Genomic DNA, 12,630 nt, shown 5'->3' on the forward strand with positions numbered 1-12,630 from the left:
AGGGTGGGCTTATTATCAGGGACATGGAAGGTATCAGAGAAGAGATGAAGCATTATTTTGAAGTCTTACAGCATGGTGAAGGTGCACAGTAAAGTGACACTGAAGTCATTGAATTAGAGGAGGAGCAGGATCCAATCTCTTCGTTAGAAACTGAGAATTCCCTGAAACAGACAAAAAGTGGGAAGGCAGCTGGAGTAGATGAGCTGACAGCGACTATGACTAAAGCCACAGGAATCCATGGAATACATGGTTACACCGGGTGCTGGGGGTGATAAGGAAAGAAAACAAAGTGCCGAATGAATGGAAAAAAGGAATTATAATACAGTTGTTCAAGAACGGTAGTAGAAAGATGTGCACCAACTACCGAGGAATCACACTGTTATCACACTGCATTAAGATAATGGAAAAGGTCATAAAAAAAAAGGATTGCAGAAAATTCTAGGACACCAATTACAGTAACAACAGCATGGGTTCAGAAGTAATAGGGGAACAACAGAGCTCATTTTCCCCCTCCATCAGTTAATGGAGAAGTATTGGGAAAAAGGAAAGGACTTGATAATAGTATTTGTGGATTTGGAGAAAGCATATGACAGTGTACCAAGGGATAAAATATGGGAATAAATGAGAAAACATAATGATCCTGATTCATTATTTAAAAGAGTGCAGATGCTGTACGATGGTTGCGAGAGTAGTGAACAAGTAGGAGGTGGAAGATCAAAATCATTTAAGACAAAGAAAGGTGTTCAGCAAGGCAGTTCGCTCTCCCCTTTATGCTTCATTACACTTATGGACACAATCGAGAAAGAAATCAAGGAAGAAGAGAATGAAGATCTCAGTGTTTTTGTTTTTGCTGATGACATCGCCATTTGGGGAGAGATGGAAATGGAGGTTCAGAGGAAACTAGATTACTTTAACACAAAATTTAAAAAATTCAAGTTAACTGTGAGTAGGAACAAGAAAGTGGCTATGAAGATGAGCAGGACACCCACACCTTGTAACATCATACTGGAAGGGGAGAAGGTTGAATGTGTGAAAAGCTTCAATTATCTGGGTAGCATCATATCACACAATCGAAGTTCCAAAATAGAAGTCTTAAACAGAATAACAAAAGGATCTAGCTTCTTCCATCAAGTATGAAATCTAATCTGGGACAAGGAAGTCCCTCTAAGAACCAAACAGACTATGTATAAAACTTATCTCCTGCCAATCTACACTTAGAGGCCTGTGTCATAAATAAGAGAGTAGAGAGTCAAATACAAGCATGTGAAGTTCCTTAGGTCAGCTCTAACAAAGACTAGGAGAGACAGAGTCAGGAATGATTATGTAAGGAGAGACCTGCAGCTGACATTGCTACAGAGGAGAAGGTGAGTGCTTTGAGATTGAAGTGGTTCTCTCATGTGAAGCAAATGCACCCAGTTTGAACTCCATGCCAGTATTTGGAGATGGAGGTACCGGGAAGTAGACCAATTGGGTGGCCTAGAAAGAGATGGACACACCAGGTTAAGGAAGATCTCAAGAGGAGAGGAGTAACATCGGATGTAGTAGAGAGGGAAAAGCTATACCAGGACAGAAACCAATGGAAGCATATTGTTCATCAAGCTCCCAACCAGCTTGCTGGAAGGAAATCCTGATGTAAGGCATATCTTTTCTGCATAATATTTGTCTCTTGCCTCAGAAGGTTGTGGCAGAGACTGTGGATGTGATTTTTTGGATTCTCCAACCTTTATTGTTTCACTAAAGCAAATACTGGTACTGGTACAAACAGTCACTGTTAATTTGTAGTCACATTATATTATTTGTTTTTTGCTACTGTCTGAACAGTCTCAGAGACCACAAAATTAAAATGAAGTTGGTAGTTCATCTCAAGTTAGTGGGTGAATTTAAGCAGTTTATTTTGTTTCACCCTTCGTATGTTTTGGAGTAGTTGTAATTAGACTTGAACATAGTTGTGTAGAGGACAGATGACCTTAGATGTTCTGTCCCATAGTGCTCAGAGCCATAGTTGTGTAGAACTGTGTTTGGTGGTCACCTGGTCCCAATGCATGATTGGCTACTGCTGATTCATCTATATTGCCTAGATAATAATTTGTCTTGAATTCCTTGTGTCAGGTGTTCATGCTTCTTTTAGTGGTACTAAAGTACACTTTAGTGCCATGGATGGCAGAGGCCGTAGATCTGAAGTACTCACTCAAATCCACAGGAAAGGTGTATGGAATTAACTGCAGTACAGTGTGTGTGTGTGTGTGTGTGTGTGTGTGTGTGTTTTGGTGCACGCGTGCACACATGTGTGTGCCTTTCAGATGGCTCCATCTAATTTTTATTGTAAGATTAGGGAGGTATGCAGACCTCGATGTCTGCTGATTTAGCTGTACCAAAAATGAGTTGAAACTTTTGCAGTCAATTTCCACACTGGTAAATGCTATTTCAGGTCGCGCTGAGGGCACAGGAAGACTGTATTTGTATCAAACTCAATGAAAACAAAATAATCAATCATTGATAATATAATGTAAATGGAGAGAGAAAAAAAATCTACTCCTTTCAGCCCCATTGGCTCCTTCTTCTGGCAGAAGAGTTGGAGGAGAAGGAAGAGGGATGAAGGAAAAGTACTGGAGAGGTTAGGGAAAGGGGTACAATTCAGAAAAGTCATCCAGGAGCCCAGGCCAGGGGAGATTTAAAATTTAATAACCATTTTTAAGTGTTGTAGAGAAAATAGGATCCAGCTATTCATTAGAAAATGCAAGGTCGCATATGGAAGAGACAATATGTATGCGATTTGGTAAAATTCAAATTCAGCCCACCTCTCCTACTGAAATTAGGAAAATAATAAATTCACTCAAAAGTAAAAGCTCCCATGGCATTTCCAGCAGAGCACTGAGAGTTTGTTCCCAACTGTTAAGTAGGATTGTCAGCCACATGTGTAATAGCTTACTGAAACAGGGCATTTTTCCAGGTAGACTCAAATATGCTATTATTAAACCATTGCAGAAAAGAGGGGATAGGTCTGATGCTAACAACTACTGCCAAATCTCACTTCTGACAGCTTTATCCAAAATTAAAAGTAATGTATTCAAGAGTAACTTCACATATTTGTAGAAATGAAGCACTAAGAAAATGTCAATTTGGTTTTCAGAAAGGCTATTCAGAAGAAAATGCTATATATGCTTTCACTGATCAGACATTAATTGCTCTGAATAACTGGACATCACTCATTGCGATATTTTGTGATTTCTCAAAGGCTTTTGAATATGTGAATCATGAAATTCTTCTAGATAAGCTAAGTATTGTGGTATGTGTGGGACAGTGCACCAATTGTTTAATTCATATTTAACTGGAAGAATGCAGAAGGGCGAAATTAACAGTATAGACAGTCTGCAAAAATCAGCAGAGTCCTCTAACTGGGGAGGTGTCAAGAATGGTGCCTGCAACACTAGAAGAAAGAATGATCTTCACTATTCTGGATTAAATTTGACCTCGGCACAGAAAGGGGTGAGTTATACTGCCACAAAAATCTTTTATCGTTTGCCAAAAAGCGTTAAAAGTCTGACAGATAGCCAACCAAATAGCATTTAAAAATAAATTAAAATAATTTCTGAATGACACCTATTTCTACTCAATAGATGAATTTTTAGAAATGAAGTAGTAACTGAAAAAAATTGTATCAGTTAAAGAATACTTATGATAAATTGACACTTTCCATCTCATTACAAAATGTGTTCATGATCTATGGAACAAGTATTAATGTAATGTAATAACACCTTTGTCCAATCCCATGGGCAGGAGCAGTCACATGGATAAAAGCGCAAGTCCTAGGTAATGGAGAACAGCATTTATCTGCTTTGAGTGTCTCATTGTCACAACATAGGTTCCTTTCAGTGCATCGTATATGAGTCCATATCGTACTTTACGCACCCCTAAGGCCCTTCACCCCACTCTCCTCCCTGAATTCTCCCAAGCCCCCCTTCCACTCACCTTATTCTCCAAACACAACTTCAAGTTCCTAAGCTTCTTGTGCAGGGTGCTCTCTGATGTGATGTGACAAGTGACATGAAGTGTGGCATGGCAGATACATGGCAGTGGCGTGACATGATAGGTACTCAACGTCAATAGAAGTGATATGGCATTCATAAAAGTACATCATGTCATTTTTGGATGTGGAAGGTATTTTGGCTTTAGTTGACCTGATTGATGTTAATCAATGAAAGCCTGAAAAATGTTGTTGAGTACATCCTTACTGGCATACTAATGTGAACAGTTGTGGTATTTTTAAGATATTTAAAGAGCTGACTATGTATCCCTCTGTCCGTACTTATTTATTTTTCCCAATGACACACTACCCATCAAAGAATTGTGGCTGAAACATCAAAGACAATATGAGAACATATGCAGTCTGAATCACTGATTTAAATCTTGAAAAAGCCAGTCACTGGAAATTGTGGAATCTGCTGAACTGTATTTACAACAGCAAGCACATCAAAGTTAAAGCTTCTTCTAAATGTGGATAAATACCTTATAATTACAATTCATAGTCTCATTTGCTTTTTCAGGTGCAGATGGATTATTTTTATCAATTAATATTGGGGAGTGTGTGTGTTATAACCTTTAATCACCAATTATTGCGTGGATATTCAAACACACTCACTTAGAAACAATAGCTCATTACATGATAACAACTCAGTATCTCTTATTCGACTGCCGTGCCGTGACATGCGGCCGGTGCTGTTCGTAGCTAGGTGGCGCTCCCGCGCTCAGCCGAGTTGCGGAGTGCCTCTATCGCCGTTTGCGCGTACTGTCATGGCAGCACTGTTAAATGTCATGGCACTGTCACAACACTTTTCCCCCCTTGGAAAAAAAAAAAAAACACTCACTTCCTTGGAGACATGGACAGTGCGGAGACATCCATGGCCTCTTGTGAGGCCCTGAGAAGATCCCGCGGAGAGACACGGGAGTATGGTCGAAAATGTCCAGGACGGAAGCTCATGCGTGGAACGTGCCTCCTGGACGAGATGATCGGTGAAAACTCCGGAGCAGCATCCATAGGTGTCGTGGACCTGGGGGTGTGCTCCAGCGAGAGGGGCCCGGAGAAGGTGGCGTCGTGACTGGGGCGGGTTCCAGCATACTCGGAAGCGGTAGCGACGTCGGCTGCATCAACATGTACGGTAGATCGGCAGCAGTGACAGGACTGGCTTCTCGGGCTGGTGGAGGCAAAGGGAGGGGCGGTGGCACCGGCGTGGCCACCACCCGTGGGCGCATCTGGTCGTAATGGCGAACAACCATGCCGTCGTCCGTACGTATTTCACAAACCCGGTGGCCGCGAAGGGTCTTGACCACCCCTGGAATCCATTTAGGGCAAGATCCATACCCTTGTGCTCACACGGCGGTGCCCACCGAGTATTTTCCCGCACCAGAGGACACAGCACAAGGCCTGACAGGGTGAAGCAGGTGCAGTAGAGTGCGCGGTTGGCAGCCATGCAAGAGTTCAGCAGGGCTGCGATCACCCAGAGGCGTGAAGCGATAAGAACTCAGAAATTGCAGCAGAGCGTCATCTGTGGAATAATCACTAAGGAATTTTTTCATCTGGCTTTTGAAAGTGCGGACAAGGCACTCGACCTCCCCATTTGATTGCGGATGGAAGGGCGGTGCTGTAACATGATGAATCCCTTGTCCAGTACAAAAATCACGGAAGGCCTGCGAAGAGAACTGAGGGCCATTGTCCGTGACGATCATGGATGGAAGACCTTCTAGCACAAAGATTTTGGACAAAGCCAGCGTCATCGCCGCAGTGGTGGGCGACGTACATTGAACAACAAACGGAAACTTCGAGAAGGCATCAATCAACAGTAGCCAATAAGTACCGAGGAAGGGGCCGGCAAAGTCAGCGTGCACCCATTCCCATGGCTGCGCCGGATCAGGCCACGGAGAGGGCATTGTACGAGGTGCAGCCAGTTGTTGAGCACACTGACCACACGCAGCAACCATGTGGGCGATGTCCGAATCAATACCGGGCCAATAAACGTGCCTGCAGGCCAGGGACTTAGTCCGAGAAATACCCCAATGGCCTTCATGCAACAGTTTGTGAACATCTTTGCGAAGAGAGGCTGGCACCACGACCTGTGGAGATGCGCCATCCGTGGCCAGAAGAACAACACCATCATGAACAGACAGACGAAGGCACAAGGCATGGTAGTCGCGAAGGGGATCCGATGCCCGGCCCTTGGTCTGTCCGGCCAACCCCGTTGAACAAAACCGATCACCTGATGCAGGACCGGGTCCCGCGCAGTAGCTGATGCGACCTGCGAACCTGTAAGTGGAAAACCCTCGACCGCACGATGTTGTTCCTCATCAATGTGGAAACAGAGGAGTTCATCACGATCGAAAACCGGGTCGGGGCCCATCGGCAATCGCGACAATGCGTCAGCGTTGGCGTGCTGGGCCGTGGGGCGGTAGTGAATCTCATAGTGAAAACGAGACAAGTATAAGGCCCAGCGTTGCAGGCGGTGAGCTGCCTTATCCAGAAGCGACGCCGATGGGCTGAACAGAGAGACCAGCGGCTTGTGGTCGGTGATGAGGTGAAACTTAGGACCATACAAAAAAACGCTGAACTTTTTTAGAGCATAAATGATAGCGAGCGCCTCCTTTTCGATTTGAGAGTAACGCCGTTGTGCATCGTTGAGGGTCTTGGAAGCATAAGCGATGGGTCGTTCCGACCCATCCTCATACCGATGGGCGAGAACAGCTCCTAGGCCATACTGTGACGCGTCAGTCGCCAGAACCAAGTGCTGACCCGGATGGAATGTGGCAAGACAAGGCGCCGACTGCAAATGAGCCTTCAGGCAGACAAAAGCCTGCTCACACTCGTCGGACCAACAGAAAGGGACGTTTTTGCATAACAGATGATGCAGAGGATGAGCTATCGCCGCCGCGGATGGAATGAATTTGTGATAATAAGCAATCTTGCCTAGAAACGCCTGAAGTTCTTTGACCGTAGACGGCCGGGGTAGAGTGTTAATGGGTGCAACATGCTGACGTAGAGGATGTATACCCTCACGGGACAAGTGGAAACCGAGATACACAATGGAGGATTGGAAGAACTGTGACTTGTCCAGATTGCACCTCAACCCAGCCGAATGCAAAACCCGAAACAGTGAACGCAAATTGCGAAGGTGCTCCTCAGTGGAGGCCCCCTTGACAACAATGTCATCCAGATAGTTTATGCAGCCGGGAACGGAAGCCGTGAGCTGTTCCAAAAACCGCTGAAAAATGGCCGGCGCACTAGCGACGCCAAATGGTAACCACTGGTACTGATACAACCCACAAGGAGTGTTGATGATGAGAAATTCCTTGGAAGAAGCATCCAACGGCAACTGATGGTACGCCTCCGATAAGTCAAGTTCAGAAAAGAACTGGCCCCCAGCGAGCTTGGTAAATAACTCCTCAGGACGGGGAAGAGGATAAGTGTCAATGAGGCTCTGAGCATTGACAGTGGCTTTAAAATCACCACACAATCGCAGACTCCCATTTGGTTTAGAAACCACCACGATTGGCGATGCCAATTCGCTGGAGGTAACAGGAAAGAGAATCCCTGAAGCTGTTAACCTGTCTGTCTCAGCCTTGACAGGTGCACCCAACGCCACCGGAATAGGGCGTGCCCGGAAAAACTTAGGGCGAGCTGTAGGTTTAAGAGTAATGTGGGCTTCAAAATCCTTGGCACGACCCAGACCAGCAGAGAACACGGACGAAAATTCAGAACACAATCCATCCAGCTGTTGATATGGAATATCCTCAGATATGAGGTGCACATCATCATCAATGGAGAACCCGAACAACTGGAAAGCATCATAACCGAACAGGTTTTCAGTGCCCGCATGATCCACCACATAAAACGTGAGGGGCCTAACAACAGACTTGTAGGCAGTGGAAGCATCAAACTGGCCAATGATAGGAATTTTCTGTTTATTATAAGTTCTCAGATTTCGCGTAGCTGGAGACAAGGGAGGGGAGCCCAACTCCAAATACATACGAGAATTAATGAGAGTTACTGCAGAGCCAGTGTCCACTCGCATGCGAATGTCTTTATCCAGAACACGAACAGTAACAAACAACTTATTTGTTTGAGAAAGCACACAGTTAACATCCATGTCCGATGCCTCGTCCTCGTCGACAGGAACTTTAGGGGACTGACTGAAGCAATGTGGCCTTTTTTCCTACATGAATTACATGTGGCCCAACGTTTTGGACACGCGGCCCCTTTCATGCTGTACGAAACAACGTGGACAAGAAGGAAGTGCGGAACGAACCTGCTTCTGTGGTTGCTGTTGTCGCTGCGAGCGTTGCGGCCCAACACGACGTTGTTTACGCAAGTGAACCGCCGCCACATCTTCGTTCTCCTGTGAAACAAGCAAATTGTCCGTGTCGAAAGTTGACTGTACAGCGCCTACATCACACCACACTTTTATTTGCGCGCCAGCAGCGTGAGACACTTCAAAGGATTGAGTGATGCTTAGAACTTCCAACAACGACGGGTTTGGCAGTTGTAGGGCACGTTGCCGAACTTCTTTATCAGGAGCTAGCCGTAGAATAGCATCCCTAACCATTGAATCAGCATAAGACTCATGATGAGTGTCCGTGACAAACTGACATTTCCTACTCAGACCGTGTAGTTCCGCCGCCCAAGCCCGGTAAGATTGATGGGGCTGTTTACGACAACGGTAGAACGCCACGCGGGCGGCAACGACATGGGTGTTTTTTTTGGTAATAGTTAGACAATAAGTCACACATTTCTTGGAAGGACAGAGAGGCAGGTTCCCACAGAGGGGCTAACTGAGACAGCAGCTGATAGATCCGTGGGGAAATCCAAGATAGAAATAACGACTTACACATAGGAGCGTCGACAATGCCGAAAGCCAAGAAGTGTTGCCGCAAACGCTTCTCATAATCCTCCCAATCTTCAGCAGCCTCATTGTAAGGAGGGAATGGAGGCGGAGAAGAGGAAGACAGACGATGAGTAAGCGATGTTGACAATGCCTGAGTAGCAGCCGTCAGCTGTGTTTGTTGTGCCTGAAGAGCAGCCGTCAGCTGTGTTTGTTGTTCAATGAGTGCTTGCATAACTGTTCCTTGTCTGCCCCGTCACGAACACACAAATTCACAACGCAGTGAAAATATCCGACCTCGTCGCCAAAAAGTGTTGTAACCTTTAATCACCAATAATTGCGTGGATATTCAAACACACTCACTTAGAAACAATAGCTCGTTACATGATAACAACTCAGTATCTCTTATTCGACTGCCGTGCCATGACATGCGGCCGGCGCCGTTCGTAGCTAGGTGGCGCTCCCGCGCTCAGCCGAGTTGCGGAGCGCCTCTATCGCCATTTGCGCATACTGTCGTGGCGGCACTGTTAAATGTCGTGGCACTGTCACAACAGTGTGGCTGAAACACTGATGATAAAGTATTAAAAGAAAGTTCTTCCGGTAAATCATTGTTTGGAGTTGTGCTTCCACTTCTGGAACCTACACTTTTGCCAGGACAAGCTTGCAGATTTCCTTGTTATTTTGTTGCAGTTGTACTTTTTGCTCTAACGAAACACATAATGAGAACATGCCCTCATAGACAACTAACTAATTAAAGACACACATTTAATTACAGATTACGTAAGGGAAGAAGGTCTATAGAATTTTCGGTTTGTATATTAGTGTCAGTGATTCAGGTGTTGGATGGTTCAATAAATTATGACATGAATATGATAGTTCAAACGATCTGTTTGTTCCATGTACCTGCCATTCACCTAAAGAGATTGCCAACCCCTCAGACACTGAAGCATCACAGGGTTGCATATGTACAAGACGTTGTCTCTCTGGACTGCATCGATCACAACAAGGACGACACACAGCAGGACAAGTGCCACCAGAGGTTCTCCTTGCCAGGGACTTATGTCCTCTGCCGTGTCACATGTGTGGAACTGGATCAGCACAAATTCCACCACGTCCTGGCTATAAAGGTTGGCACAAGCCAACGTGTCGGCAATTCACTCCATTGGAGATGTGGGCCAGTTCATGTGCCAACTCTTAGCAGCAGCTCATCAGTCAGAGCCCCATCAGAAGCCACCACAGCAGGACCTACGACTTTCCAGCGATATCCTGAGACATACCTGTTGGCCAGCTATGCCAAATGCTTAACCTCTGTCATTAGGGTTTATCAGTGGCTTAGTATTTGCATCCACTACATTTATTCACTGCATGTTCCAGGCATATGCCTGTTAGTGTCTGAAAAATTGCGTTATCTTTTATTGAAAAGAGTTTTCCTTCATTGTTAAATCTCTCTACTTTGGTCATAATAAACCTGTGTTTTCGTTTACCTGTGTCTTCTTATTTCTTATCACGCATCTCCCCGTGGGCGATATAGCAATTTTTTTCATAACATTATGCGTATTCATGATGGTGTATGTTTTAAAACAGCTATGTAGCACAATATAGACCACTCTATGAGAAATTATATCAAAAGCCAGAAAACCAACAGTGTTATGCAATTGAGAAATGAGCTGTGTAGTTTCTTACTTAACTGAATTAGTGCAATGTCTTTTCAGAATGGAGTATGTATGTAGCTACATACTATATACTAGGGATTCAGCAAATCAGTAAAAAGATTTGAGATAAGATTATAGAAAGTCACTTTATGTATTTCTATTTGGTTCTATACCTTCTTCCTATTCCACAAATAAATTAAAGGAATTTTGATTAGCGCCTATGTCTATGGTATTTTACATGCTATCATATCCCACACTCTGACTTGATCATAAATATGGGGGTATTTCTCCACAAGATCAACAAAGTCTGTCTTGACCTCAGGATTGTACGTCATTTTCCTGGGTACAGAGATAATTACACAACCGAAGCAGAAACATACCCTACCTATCAGCAGCATACACATGGCACACCGCAAAAGTGGAGTTCGCTGCATTCATATGGCAGTGCCATAGCATGATGTACCACTCAGTTATGTTGTTTCAGACTGATAGATGGTGTTCCATTAGATGTGTTCTGTCTGAAGTTGCAAGTTAAACGCATGTTGTGCCACATCATGCACCAGATCACTTGCCATGTAACTCTGGTGGACACCCTGCTTTAGTAACTATTTTATTGCCTACACATTTGTTTGCTGTTTTTGCACAGGATTCAGCAAATACCTTCTAAACTTGCTGTTCAACAACAGTCTTAAGTATGTTATTGTATTGGCAGAAGTTGTTACCCAGTCAGAGTCCCTTCTTACTGGATCCATTGTTCAAATGTCTTTTGTTCATCTTTCTCACTTTCCTAACACAACTGTGCTATATAATTTGAGTTTATTGTTGTCATTTTGATCTCTTTGTGAAGCTAGTATTTGGAAATTGTTTAGTACAAAGTTATATGGAAAAGTTAGTGAAGTGGAAGTTAGAGTGGTGTAAAATGTTCCATTATTTCCCTTCCCACTCATCTTGCAATGAAGCAGTGGACTAGAGAAGGGGTCTCTGTTTTTCAGCAAGATTCAACAAGATCTTGTTAAGCAGTGGTCACTGCAGAACTATGAATAATTATGTTGATTTTGTAAATATATGCCACAAGACTTTTCAACAATACTGAAATTTTAAGATAGTGTTCACATGAAGGAATTTGTTGTTTTATTTGTTCTAAGAATTGTTGGAATTTTGCGAGATTAATGGCTCTACCACATGGTGAACTCTTAACACTGGTAAAGTCCATAATGGACATAATGTTTGGGATGCTCGATTTGATGGTAACTGAATGTAGGTTCAGCTAGATGAGGCTTGAACAAGTATGTGCCACACTTTGATTTTGTTAGGCTTTCTTCCAGGTATGAAATAGGATGCATGTAAGTTTGTAACTTAAGAGGTTTTGGTTCCTTTGATGTCACTGCACAAGCAGAGAGCTCATTACACTCCCTGATAATTACTGATGGCGTTGGATGTTACAGGTTCAACAACACTCTGGATTTGTATGTATAGTTCTTCAGAATGGATCTTCCTCTTTGCAGCAGAATGTGTGTTGTTTTTTAGCTTCTCAGTAGATTAGAACTATGTGCTGGCCCAGGACTTGACCAATGAACCATGCCTTTTGTGTGTAGTGCTCTTATTGATTACCATACTCTTACTGATATACACTACTGGAAATGGAAAAAAGAACACATTGACACCGGTGTGTCAGACCCACCATACTTGCTCCGGACACTGCGAGAGGGCTGTACAAGCAATGATCACACGCACGGCACAGCGGACACACCAGGAACCGCGGTGTTGGCCGTCGAATGGCGCTAGCTGCGCAGCATTTGTGCACCGCCGCCGTCAGTGTCAGCCAGTTTGCCGTGGCATACGGAGCTCCATCGCAGTCTTTAACACTGGTAGCATGCCGCGACAGCGTGGACGTGAACCGTATGTGCAGTTGACGGACTTTGAGCGAGGGCGTATAGTGGGCATGCGGGAGGCCGGGTGTACGTACCGCCGAATTGCTCAACACGTGGGGCGTGAGGTCTCCACAGTACATCGATGTTGTCGCCAGTGGTCGGCGGAAGGTGCACGTGCCCGTCGACCTGGGACTGGACCGCAGCGACGCACGGATGCACGCCAAGACCGTAGGATCCTAC

General features: G+C 44.6%; 1 protein-coding gene across 1 annotated transcript in view; it reads left to right on the forward strand.

Moving 5' to 3' along the window:
• Nucleotides 1-12,630, forward strand: part of LOC124796271 (nibrin) — a 163,207-nt gene that overhangs the window by 75,200 nt on the left and 75,377 nt on the right. The gene's annotated exons all lie outside the window — the stretch shown is intronic.

Source organism: Schistocerca piceifrons, chromosome 4, assembly GCF_021461385.2.
Source record: "Schistocerca piceifrons isolate TAMUIC-IGC-003096 chromosome 4, iqSchPice1.1, whole genome shotgun sequence".
Lineage (NCBI taxonomy): Eukaryota > Metazoa > Arthropoda > Insecta > Orthoptera > Acrididae > Schistocerca > Schistocerca piceifrons.